Below are 14,020 nucleotides of genomic sequence, written 5' to 3'. Positions count from 1 at the left end.
TTTAAATTTTTGGTTTGTTGTAGGTAAAGCAATTCCAGGGAGACACTTCTTTTTCTACAACATACAATTCATGATACACATTTCATATAGAGTTATATATACCATATTCAATTCCATATTTTTGTATTAATTTACCATTCAATTATAATCACATTGCATAAATACAAATATAGGAATATGTTTATAGCAGAAGGAAAGAAAGCACATGAGACCCATGGGCTTAAAATGTAATTTTACCTTGTTTAACCAGTCACGCTTACGATAAATGTAAAGCCAAGCTTTAGAAAGGCTTTAGTAATAAAAATAGACTTTACATTCTGAACATAAATTTAAATGTACAGGTAAGAATTAATATCTTCATATCCTGAACTTCATTTGGTCACTTTTAACCCCAAATATCAAACTACCAAGATTTGTCCCTCTGGCTGATTTTTGTCAGTGGTTGGGTGAAACAATAAAAAATGGATGCTGAATACTAGTTATAGTTGTCATGTAACTTTGCTCCTCTTGAGCATTTACATGGAAAGTATCAGCTTTCCTAGCAGACTATGGTTGAATGCAATGTGATTCTTTACTTCGTTATGAATTATTCAAATTGTTTTTAATTAAAGACCAAAAGGAACAAAAGGCAGATTTTCTAAGTGCATACAAGAATTAGGCAAGAGAGAAGTAATATTAAATTACAATTTTAATTTTCAAGATCATTTTAATAGCTTAAAAATTCTGAACCATCGAAATGAAATTTAACACGTTTAAAATTCTATAATCATGATTTTACTCAATTTCTAGTACAGTATAGTTAATTGTTGGCTTTTTTACAGTTCTGTCATTTAGTTGAGGATGAATGGAAATGTCCTGCTATTAAAATTTGCTAACTTCGGGGTGCCTGAGTGGCTAAGTCCATTAAGGGTCTGCCTTCAGCTCAGATCAGGATCCTGGGACTGAGCTGGAGTGGGGGTCCCTGCAGCAGAGAGCCTGCTTCTCTCTCTCTGCCCCTCCCACTTGTGCTCTTTCTCTGGTTCTCTCTCTGAAATAAATGAATAAAACCTTTTTTTAAAAAAACCTGCTAACTTATTTTTTAAAATTTAATTTTAAAAATATTTTATTTATTTATTTGGAAGGAGCATAAGTGGGGGGAGGAGCAGAGGAAGAGAGAGAAAGGATCTCAAACATTCCCCACTGAGCCAGGAGCCTGACTAGAGCCTGAGATCATGACCTGAGCTGAAACCAAAAGTCAGGCACTTAACCAACTGAGCCATCCAGGTGCCCTACAAGTTGCTAACTTCCTGAATGTTACATTGTAAGAAACATAATTTTCTGGAATAATATTTCGCCTTTGGAATATTAGGTTGAGTCTAGGGTAGCAAATTTTAGGAATAAGCGCTAGCCATAAAACATTCAATGATGAATGAGAAGTCCAATTGCTAACATTATGTTTCTTATTGTTCATGTAAGATGATAAAATTAAACATTTATAGTAATTCAGTTGTTTTGGAACTGTATTTTTCTATGTGACTTCAAAGAGCAAAATACAAACTTTTTTTAAAGATAAAATGAATAATCTGACAGACAAGGATATTTTGGTACATACGCTGCATGAATTTGCAACACTTCATGCTGTCCAATTTTAAATAAATGGCTCATTGTGATAATGGCATCCCAGTTACAGATATCAACACTAAGAGACTGAGAGATAGCATGTTCAGGGATGATGGAGAAGGGATTCACATGTGCTAATGTGATTTTATGGTCACCTGGAAGAATTTCAGTATTTGATATTTATTTTAATGTAAAATATAAGCTGTATATCAACAAAATATGTTATACAGCAATTGCAAAGACTGTAGGAGGATTTAGGGATTGGAGAAAGGGATAGTTGGTTATACAAGTAATCATCTTTGAAAGTTAAGAAGCACATTAATAAACACCTGTGAATAAACTACACAGTTTATGAAACGGAACATTAACAATTGCTATAGATTGAATGTTTTTACCTCCAAAATGCATATGTTGAAATTTAATCCCAATTGTGATGGTATTTAGAGGTGGGGTATTTGGGACTTGATTAAATCATAAGGAGGAAACCCTGGTGACTGGGAAGAGTAACATTTTTTTTTTTTTAATAGAAGAGATGCTAGAGAGCTTGCTTGCCCCCTTCTGTCATGAGAGGCTATAGTGTGAAGACAGCAATACAGATGAAGCACACACTCCTTTCCTACTAGAAAGAAACTTGATCTTAATTTTTATACTTTCTTTTTTGTTCTTCCATTTGCGTTTTGTACCACTTTAGACCAATCAGGAAAGGCCCTTGCCCTTGGCACTAGCTGGTGCTACATTTTCAATTATAAAAACAACACATTCTTTAAGAATGAATGTCCTTTTCTCGCAGGACCTAGTCCCCAGTGATGGCACAGTATGGCCCATAACTTTAAACATCCACTCTTGTTACTAGCTACGTTTAAGTCCCAGGAAGATAATTTCTACATATCTTGTTTTAAACCCTTGAGTGAAAAAAAAAATAACTGATTTGAATGCCAAGTTCTACCACTCAAATAGAACAGAGACTTTACTTCCCAGGATGAGGAAAACTTGAATGATGAAAACACTTAGGTAAGGGAAACATAGTTTTAATTAATCATCAAACAGCATGAATAGTTTAGGTTCTTCTATAAGGAAGTGCCATTTTCTACAGTGCTGAACATTCTTTTTTTTCTTCTCTTTGAGTCACTTGGTTCAGTAGTGTGTAGGGATTAGTGCTGTATTCACAACAGATGCACATTTGGCAGTATTAAACAATAAATGTCCATCTTTTTGCAGATACAGAAAGACACATGCATGAAAAAAAGGGATAAATGCAGAAGTACCATGAAAAACATTTGATACTGATTACTTGCAATACTGAAGGGATCTAAATATTGTTTTCAGAGATAGCATTTTTATGTAAATCAGCATCTCCTTCAGTATTTTCTCTAGCTCAATAGCTCTCTTTTGAGTTTCTGGAAATCAGAGTAACTATATCTCACACTTCTATTCTCCAGTTCTTGTAATCCCTGTTTCTTATTTTCCAACTTCTTATATCTCTAAGCTGAATTTGGCATAATTTCTTTAGTTATATTTTTCAGCTTAGTAATTCTTTAGTTTCGCCTCATACTCTATGAAACATATCTATTAAGTAATCATACTCATTTTTCATTTCTAAAAGCACTTGTTGGTACTTTTAAAATCTACTTTCTTCCTTTTGACGATGTTTTGTTTTATTCCCTGCTTACTCTTACCCATTTATTTAAAAATAATATATGGGGATATTTTATATCTGTATATGACAAATCCAAGAACTAATTTTATTGAAGACTCCTTTTTTGTTTTAGTTTCTTTTCTGACTTTTATTCATAATACACTCCTTCCTCATTTATTGCTAACTTTTTTAAAGATAAATTTTTCTTTGAATTTTATCCATGGAATCCTGAGGATATAATTGGGTAAGACTTTTTTTTTTCATTTTAGTTTTATTGAGATATAATGAATGTATAGTACTGTATAAGTTTAAGGTGAACAGCAGAATGATTTTATTTACATGTATTATGAAATCATTACCAAAGTAAGCTTATTTGGCATTGAATTATCTCATAAAGACACAATAAAAGAAAAAGAAAAAAGTGGTTTTTTTCCCCCCACAATGACACCTTCTAGGATCTACTCTCTTAGAGACTTTTAAATAAGCCATACAGTAGTGTAAACTGTAGCCATCATGCTGTATATTACATCCCTAGTACTTATTTATCTTGTAAGTGGAAGTTGGTCCTCTTGATCACCTTCATCCAATTCCTCCTCTCCCTACCCACTCACTACCTCCCTCCTATGACCGCAAATCTGATCTCTTTTTCTGAGTTTGGATTTGTTTTTTAGATTCCACATATAAGTGAAATTACACAGTAATAGTCTTTCTTTGTCTTATTTTACTTAACATAACGCCCTTGAGGTCCGTCCATGTTGTCACAAAATAGGAAGCAATGCTTTTCACTAAGGAAATTTAGCTTGTTTCCTTTTCACTAAAGAAATAGGAAGTAATGCTTGTCACTAAAGAAATCAAGCCTGAGGTAGAGCTATCAATCTAGTACCACATCAAATTAATTTCTTAGTTTGCAATTCACATTTTTACAAAGTTGTATAAATCTGAGCTCTACATCTATGTGATAGCAAGCTTACTCTTGGTTGCTATTTTATCAGAAAAGACTTTTTTCCTTCCTGCCTCTTCAGTGTGTTGTGGTGGTTTCCTATTATTTTCTACAAGGTGGTGGAGTGTCATGAGATTTGCCATCTTGAAATCTATAAAAATTAAAAAATATCGATTATGGATAAATACTTCATAATTCCCTATAAAAAATAATCTACATTTCTAGCCTAAAAAACCTTAAACTACTGTGATACCAAGCAGATAGCATACTTCGAAAGGGAAGCTACATTTTAACCATGGTTGCTGCTATTAATAATGAGTTACTTTCACCGTATGTAACAAACATATCAATAGTAGTACACTATCTGCTTTGAGGGTTTTCAGTATATGTGCTGCCGAAGCAAGCGCTCTTTGAGGTTTTCAATTTTTATTTTAATATATGAAAATTTACTGGCTCATCAAAAATACTCAAAAAGGGTTTTGGAGAAGTTAAAATCTGGGAAAGAATGTATTTTTCTATTACTATATATCATAGCCAAAAGTTGGTATTTAATGTCTTAAATTATCCTTACTATCCTATTAAATTATAAATTTCTTTCTTGTTGGGCACACACCCATACTTTTCTTCTATTCAATCCCGGTGAGGATGTAAGACACCTAGAAAATCAAGCCACCATTTGCACAATTTATTAAAGGTGATGGTGGAAGCAAAACCAATGTCTCTGTGTGTGTATAAATGCCACGATAGAAAAAATATATGATGGTAAATACTACATTATGAGAGGGTTTTTTGTTGTTGTTCTTGTTTTTATTTAGTAGGAAGAGGCTGGCATTTGGAATGGCATTCAGAGGACAAACAGAAATTTTGAAAGTATGCAGACATTTGACAGAGAAGAAAGAAGAGATGGAGGTGGAGAGGGCATAATTTTAGGGGAAATAGCAGAGAGGGTGTTTTGCAACTTGATAGAAGAATGGTCTTTGTTGACAAATTCCAGTTTGCTTATAACTTGAACTTGGTTTTTTAATGTATATTTTACTTGTCCCTTTCTTACTAGTAATAAGGAAAGAAATAGGAAGAAAGAATTTCTGGAATTTCTTAGAAAATGGAACTTGAAACAAAAAAGAAATGTTTAAAAAAACCCACCTTAGTCTACTAATGAGAGCAAGATATTTAAATAAATTACTAAATTGGAATAAGTGCAGATTAACTGCATTTATATAATCGTGCACCTATTATATGGGTTAAAAATTGCAAATATGGAGTTAGTAAACCTTCTGGTTTTACTCTTCCACAGAAATTATGATTTTTGAGTTTTCTTTTTCCATATGCAGAAAAGCTATTACAGATTGCATATAGAGCTAATGATTAGTGATACCTATATGTAGATCTCCTCGCATTTACTGCTATTGATTTGTGAACCCCTAGAATATTTCATTACAAATAGCTTATATCCAGTCATTGTTCAGTTGACTGAATTCTCTTTCCAATTTATGATTTTTTTTTCTGTATTGTGCCTTATTATCAGTTATAGTCATTGAAGTTGTCTATGGCCATCTATTCAATAATGGTAGTTCTGAACAAATTTTTACATAACTTTCAATAAAGTAGACATTCCAGTTAATCATATTGATATAAAAAAGTACTATCACTTTTTGATTACAGGGAATGAATTTTGGAGTTTAAGAAATTTGATTCTAACCCAGGCTTTATCACTAATAAGTTTGTGATCTTATTCTCCCCATATGCTAAGCATTGGTTTCCCTTTTTATTAAAAGGTAATACTAATGCCACTTCATGGAGAAGTTGCGAGAGTTTTATGAATATTACTTGGAAAATACTTAGCATAGTGCTTCACCTAGAAGGAGCTGCTCAATATGTAACTATTCTTCCTGTTTTAGGTGTTCTGTATCTGAAGTGACTGTTTTGCTATGTGTTTGAAGGGATGATGTTATCCACATACCAAAGGGCCCTTTTATAACTAATATTATGATATAAAATCGGAGAGCAGCATTGCATTAAGATGAAAGGAGAGTTTCAGTTTTTGTGGCAGTGTCACTAAATATGCTGATGTAAGTAACTGTGCATTGGGTTTGAGGAGTTACCCTGGGATGATGGCCATCCCAGAAGTAGGAGGGATCAAAGACAAGTGACTGAAGAGCTAAATCCTGCTGTCACTGTGAATTCAGAAGACCTTCCCAGAATAAAAGATCGCTGGCAACTTTTTAAATGTACTACAAATGGTCTAGTCTCCTTCAGATTGGCAAAGAAGTGGACCATGCCTAATCTTGCTTATTCTTTTGTTAGGTAATGAGAGACAGATGCCCGCAATTAAATATATATATTTATAAATATAAATAATATTATATAATAATAATAAATTTATATATAAATCAAATATATATCAAATATATATTATATATATCAAATATATATATATATATATAAATCAAGCAAACATGTTGATAAATGGTAAACAAGTCTTTTCTTTAACAAAAATAGTACTACTTCTGTGCTGATTTACACTAGCAATTGGAGAAACATACTTTAGATCTTTTGGGGTCACGATCATTAAATATCTCCTAAGCCATACTAAACTGTAACTGTGAGGTTGAGAGATTTCTGGAGAATCCCAAATACTTCCAGGGGATTTACTAGGCAGTTTTGACAATTTAGGCATGATAATTTTTTGTTGTAGAGGGTCTCTTGCACATTATAAGATGTTTACCAGATCTCTGACCTCTTCTCATTAGTTTTCATAACTCATCACGGCCTCCTGTCTGAGTTGTGACAACCAAAAATGTCTCTAAACATTCACAAATCATCTCTGATAGAAAACAACTATACTGAATCTTATCAATTTTTTTAGCTCTGATTCTATCATGAACATACTGATTTGTGATCTTATAAGAGATCGTTCTATCTGAAAATGTTTTCATTTCGCCTTCCTTTTAAAAAAATTAACATAGCAAAATATATATATCATAACATTTATCATTTTAATCATTTTAAGTGTATAGTTCAGTGGCATGAATTACTTTTGCAATGTTATACAATCATCACCACTATCTATTTCAATTTTCATCACCTCAAATAGAACCTCTATAAAAATTAAGTGATAATTTCACATTCCTCCCTGTTTTGACCTCTGGTGACCTCTAATCTACCTTCTGCCTCTGTTCTAGATATTATGCATAAGTGGAACCAGACACTGTGTCCTTTGAGTCTGCTTTATGTCAAAATGAAAATTCAAGGCTTATCAGAACTTCATTGTTTTTTTATGGTGGAAAAATATTCCATACTATGTATTAACCACATTTTGTTTTATTCATTCATCTGTTGAAGGGCACTTAGGTTTCTACCTTTTGACTATTATGGTTAATGTTGTAATTAACATTGGTGTACATGCATCTTCTTGAGTCTTGGTGTTCAGTTCTTTTGAGTAAATACCTAAGGGTAGTATTGCTGCATCCTGTGGTAGACTTATGTTTAACTTTTTGAGCTACTGTCAACTTGTTTTCCATTTTAAGTACACCATCTTACTATCCCACTCACAAGTACCCCATTTTATCCACATCCTCTCAAATACTTTTTATCCGTATTCCATAGGAGATATAAAGTGGGATATCATTATGGTTTTGATTTGTGTTTACCCAATAACTAATGATGTGAAACAACTTTTCTGTGTTTATTGGCAATTTGTATATCTTCGTAGGTAAAATTTCTATTCCTATCCTTTGCCCAATTTTTAATTAGTTGCCTTTTGGATGTTGAGCTTCAAGAGCTTGAAAATATAAATATTCTAGTAATAAGCCCTTCTCAGATATATGATTTGCAGATATTTTTTTCCATGCTATTTGTACTTTATGGAAATATCCTCTGATGTACTTTTTTTAAAATGATGATTTCCAATTTACCTGTGTTTTCTGTTGTTTCTTGTACTTTTGGAGTCGTATATGAAAATCCATTACAAATTGAAGGTCATGAAGATTTACTCATATGTTTTCTTCTAAGAGTTTTATGGTTTTAAAATTCATAATTAGGGGATCCCTGGGTGGCGCAGCGGTTTGGCGCCTGCCTTTGGCCCAGGGCGCGATCCTGGAGACCCGGGATCGAATCCCACATCGGGCTCCCGGTGCATGGAGCCTGCTTCTCCCTCTGCCTGTGTCTCTGCCTCTCTCTCTCTCTCTCTCTCTCTATCATAAATAAATTAAAAAAATCATAATTAGGTGTTTGACTCTTTTTGAGTTAGTTTTTTTATATAGAGTTAGGTAGGGTGTGACAAATCAATGTTGTGAAAATTATAGTATCAGCTCCTTTGGTGAAGACAGTTTTTTCACCACTTAATGGGCTTCACACTCTTGTTAAAAGTCAATTGGCTGTATATGTAGTTTATTTCTGTACTCTCAATTCCATTCCAAGGATCTTTGTATCTATTTCTATACCAATACAAAAGAAACTGTTGTTATTATTATAGCACTGTAGTAATTTTGGAAAGTGGAGTGAGGATCTTCTAAAAATGTTCTTTTGCAAAGTTGTTATGGTTATTCAGGGCCCTATTCCCAGGTTTCTGGGTGAGTAAACAAGTCTGTGTGTGTTTAACCATGAAAGTGTATTGCATTTTATTAAATAACTTCTCTGCTTTGATTTAGATGATTTCTTTTCCTTTTTTTTTCCTCCCTTCCCCCACATGAATGTGTTACATTTTATTGATTGATTTTCTTAGGCTAAATCAACTTTTCTTTGCTGTGATAAATCTCACTTGGTCACATGCTGCTGCATTCAGCTTGCTGGTATTTCATTAAAGATTTTTGCACCAACATTTATAAGGGACACTGATCTGGATTTTTTTTCTTGTGATTCTTTATCTGGTATCAGAGTAATGCTGAACTCATAAAGTGAATTAGGAAGTGTTTTATTCTCGTCTATTTTTCACATAAATTTTAGAAAAAATGTTAATTTATTTAAAGGTTTAATAGTAAAAAAAAATAAAAATAAAAAAAATAAAGGTTTAATAGTCTTCACCAATGACACAATCTAGATTTTTCTCTTGGAGGAAAATTTTTGATTACTGATTTCATCTTATTACCTTTTTTTAAACAGGTATATTGAAATTTCCATTTATTCTATTACTTTTATTTATTCTTCCTGATAAATAAGTCAGATTAGGTAACTTGTATGTTACTAGAAATTGTCCATTTTATCTAGATAATCTAATATGTTGGAGTACACTTGTTTATATATTTTCTTGTGTTCTTTTTATTTTCATAAGGTCAGTAGCAGTATCTTCACCTTCATTTTGATTTTAGTTATTTGTGTCTTCTCTCTTTTTTCCTTTGTTCTTCTAGCTAAATGTTTTTCAACTTCATTGATCATTTAAAAGAGCCAATATTTGTTTTGTGATCCTCCCTAATGCTTTACTGTTCTCTATTTTATTTATTGACACTAGCATTTCCTCCCTTTTACTAACTTTGAGTTTAGTTTGCTGTTCTGTTTCTGGTTATCCAAGATGTAAAATTAGGTTATTGATTGAGATCTTTCCTCTTTTTTAATGACAGTATTTGGGGTATAAATTTCTACTTGCTAACTGCCTTTGTGCACATTATAACTGTTGGTGTGTTGGGTTACATTTTTATTTCTCTACAAATATTTTCCAATTTCCATCGTTCTATAGTTCTATGATCAGGTCCCAGTCTTTTCCTGAGCCTGTGCCTTGAACTGTAAACTTAACAAGTGTTTCTCAGATTTTTTTTCTCTCTCTCTTTTCATGAGACATGTTGGCTAGAGACTGCTGTTCATTTAGGCTCTGATGATACTCCAGCAGGTAAGGCTCTGATTAACTAGTTTCACCTAAGGGAAGACATTGTCAAAAAAGAACAGAGTGATCTGATATATCCCCAAATGGTTTCTTTCCCCTTCCCCTGCTGAAAGTGAAAAAGGACTTTTTCTTTCAGTACTTACTGCAGGAAACTGGTGAGGCTCCTGGAGCTAAGTCTCACACTATTATGGAGACTCCCCTATGACTGGAGCGCTCTGGAGTTTTAACTCTCAGAGTTATCTAACACAGGGCTTCCAGCAATTTTTCAATTACAGTTCAGGTTTTCCAACCCCAGTCTGGTTCCTGATGTGCTTTCTGCCCCGGAGTCTCTGCTCCGGTAAACTGAGGGCCCCTGCAATCACTTATCTTTCCAATATTGGGATAATGGTTTACTCTGTGTTTGCACCTCTCTTATGGATCAAGAATTGTCAATGTTTCAGTCTGTTCAGCTTTTACTTGCTGTTAAGACAGGGTAGCAACTTCTAAGCTCCTTATTTGTGTAAGTGACTCTTCTTGTTTTTGATACTTGTTTGCCAGCCAAAAACTGGGAGCTATTTATGCCATCACTTTGCTCTTGCTTCATTTTTAAAACTACTTTTACACGATATAGAATTTTTGATGTTAGGTACACACACACATACACACACACACCATCCAACCAGTATTTTTTTTTTTATAAATTAATTTTTATTGGTGTTCAATTTACCAACATACAGAATAACACCCAGTGCTCATCCCGTCAAGTGTCCCCCTCCGTGCCCGTCACCCATTCACCCCCACCCCCCGCCCTCCTCCCCTTCCACCACCCCTAGTTCATTTCCCAGAGTTAGAAGTCTTTATGTTCTGTGTCCCTTTCTGATATCTCCCACACATTTCTTCTCCCTTCCTTATATTCCCCTTCACTATTATTCATATTCCCCAAATGAGTGAGAACATACACTGTTTGTCCTTCTCCGATTGACTTACTTCACTCAGCATAATACCCTCCAGTTCCATCCACGTCGAAGCAAATGGTGGGTATTTGTCGTTTCTAATGGCTGAGTAATATTCCATTGTATACATAAACCACATCTTCTTTATCCCTTCATCTTTCGATGGGCACCGAGGCTCCTTCCACAGTTTGGCTATTGTGGACATGGCTGCTAGAAACATCGGGGTGCAGGTGCCCCGGCGTTTCATTGCATCTGAATCTTCGGGGTAAATCCCTAACAATGCAATTGCTGGGTCGTAGGGCAGGTCTATTTTTAATTCTTTGAGGAACCTCCACACAGTTTTCCAGAGTGGCTGCACCAGTTCACATTCCCACCAACAGTGTAAGAGGGTTCCCTTTTCTCCGCATCCTCTCCAACATTTGTTGTTTCCTGCCTTATTAATTTTCCCCATTCTCACTGGTGTGAGGTGGTATCTCATTGTGGTTTTGATTTGTATTTCCCTGATGGCAAGTGATGCAGAGCATTTTCTCATGTGCATGTTGGCCATGTCTATGTCTTCCTCTGTGAGATTTCTCTTCATGTCTTTTGCCCATTTCATGATTGGATTGTTTGTTTCTTTGGTGCTGAGTTTAATAAGTTCTTTATAGATTTTGGAAACTAGCCCTTTATCTGATATGTTATTTGCAAATATCTTCTCCCATTCTGTAGGTTGTCTTTGAGTTTTGTTGACTGTATCCTTTGCTGTGCAAAAGCTTCTTATCTTGATGAAGTCCCAATAGTTCATTTTTGCTTTTGTTTCTTTTGTTTTCGTGGATGTATCTTGCAAGAAGTTACTGTGGCCAAGTTCAAAAAGGGTGTTGCCTGTGTTCTCCTCTAGGATTTTGATGGAGTCTTGTCTCACATTTAAATCTTTCATCCATTTTGAGTTTATCTTTGTGTATGGTGCAAGAGAGTGGTCTAGTTTCATTCTTCTGCATGTGAATGACCAATTTTCCCAGCACCATTTATTGAAGAGACTGTCTTTCTTCCAGTGGATCGTCTTTCCTCCTTTGTCGAATATTAGTTGACCATAAAGTTCAGGGTCCATTTCTGGATTCTCTATTCTGTTCCATTGGTCTATGTGTCTGTTTTTGTGCCAGTACCACACTGTCTTGATGACCACAGCTTTGTAGTACAACCTGAAATCTGGCATTGTGATGCCCCCAGCTATGGTTTTCTTTTTTAAAATTCCCCTGGCTATTCGGGGTCTTTTCTGATTCCACACAAATCTTAAAATAATTTGTTCTAAGTCTCTGAAAAAAGTCCATGGTATTTTGATAGGGATTGCATTGAACGTGTAAATTGCCCTGGGTAGCATTGACATTTTCACAATATTAATTCTGCCAATCCATGAGCATGGAATATTTTTCCATCTCTTTGTGTCTTCCTCAATTTCTTTCAGAAGTGTTCTATAGTTTTTAGGGTATAGATCCTTTACCTCTTTGGTTAGGTTTATTCCTAGGTATCTTATGCTTTTGGGTGCAATTGTAAATGGGATTGACTCCTTAATTTCTCTTTCTTCAGTCTCATTGTTAGTGTATAGGAATGCCATTGATTTCTGGGCATTGATTTTGTATCCTGCCACGCTACCAAATTGCTGTATGAGTTCTAGCAATCTTGGGGTGGAGGCTTTTGGGTTTTCTATGTAGAGTATCATGTCATCGGCGAAGAGGGAGAGTTTGACTTCTTCTTTGCCAATTTGAATGCCTTTAATGTCTTTTTGTTGTCTGATTGCTGAGGCTAGGACTTCCAATACTATGTTGAATAGCAGTGGTGAGAGTGGACATCCCTGTCTGGTTCCTGATCTTAGGGGAAAGGCTCCCAGTGCTTCCCCATTGAGAATGATATTTGCTGTGGGCTTTTCGTAGATGGCTTTTAAGATATCGAGGAAAGTTCCCTCTATCCCTACACTCTGAAGAGTTTTGATCAGGAATGGATGCTGTATTTTGTCAAATGCTTTCTCTGCATCTAATGAGAGGATCATATGGTTCTTGGTTTTTCTCTTGCTGATATGATGAATCACATTGATTGTTTTACGAGTGTTGAACCAGCCTTGCATCCCGGGGATAAATCCTACTTGGTCATGGTGAATAATTTTCTTAATGTGTTGTTGGATCCTATTGGCTAGTATCTTGTTGAGAATTTTTGCATCCATGTTCATCAGGGATATTGGTCTGTAATTCTCCTTTTTGGTGGGGTCTTTGTCTGGTTTTGGAATTAAGGTGATGCTGGCCTCATAGAATGAGTTTGGAAGTACTCCATCTCTTTCTATCTTTCCAAACAGCTTTAGTAGAATAGGTATGATTTCTTCTTTAAACGTTTGATAGAATTCCCCTGGGAAGCCATCTGGCCCTGGACTCTTGTGTCTTGGGAGGTTTTTGATGACTGCTTCAATTTCCTCCCTGGTTATTGGCCTGTTCAGGTTTTCTATTTCTTCCTGCTCCAGTTTTGGTAGTTTGTGGCTTTCCAGGAATGCGTCCATTTCTTCTAGATTGCCTAATTTATTGGCGTAGAGCTGTTCATAATATGTTTTTAAAATCGTTTGTATTTCCTTGGTGTTGGTAGTGATCTCTCCTTTCTCATTCATGATTTTATTAATTTGAGTCTTCTCTCTCTTCTTTTTGATAAGGTTGGCTAATGGTTTATCTATCTTATTAATTCTTTCAAAGAACCAACTCCTGGTTCTATTGATCTGTTCCACAGTTCTTCTGGTCTCAATTTCGTTGAGTTCTGCTCGAATTTTAATTAACTCTCTTCTTCTGCTGGGCGTTGGGTCGATTTGCTGCTTCTTCTCTAGCTCCTTTATGTGTAAGGTTAGCTTTTGTATTTGAGTTCTTTCCAGTTTTTGAATGGATGCTTGTATTGCGATGTATTTCCCCCTCAGGACTGCTTTTGCTGCATCCCAAAGATTTTGAACAGTTGTATCTTCATTCTCATTAGTTTCCATGAATCTTTTTAATTCTTCCTTAATTTCCTGGTTGACCCTTTTATCTTTTAGCAGGATGGTCCTTAACCTCCACGTGTTTGAGGTCCTTCCAAACTTCTTCTTGTGATTGAGT

Source organism: Nyctereutes procyonoides, unplaced genomic scaffold, assembly GCF_905146905.1.
Source record: "Nyctereutes procyonoides isolate TBG_1078 unplaced genomic scaffold, NYPRO_anot_genome, whole genome shotgun sequence".
Taxonomy (NCBI): domain Eukaryota; kingdom Metazoa; phylum Chordata; class Mammalia; order Carnivora; family Canidae; genus Nyctereutes; species Nyctereutes procyonoides.
This window is presented reverse-complemented; position numbering follows the sequence as displayed.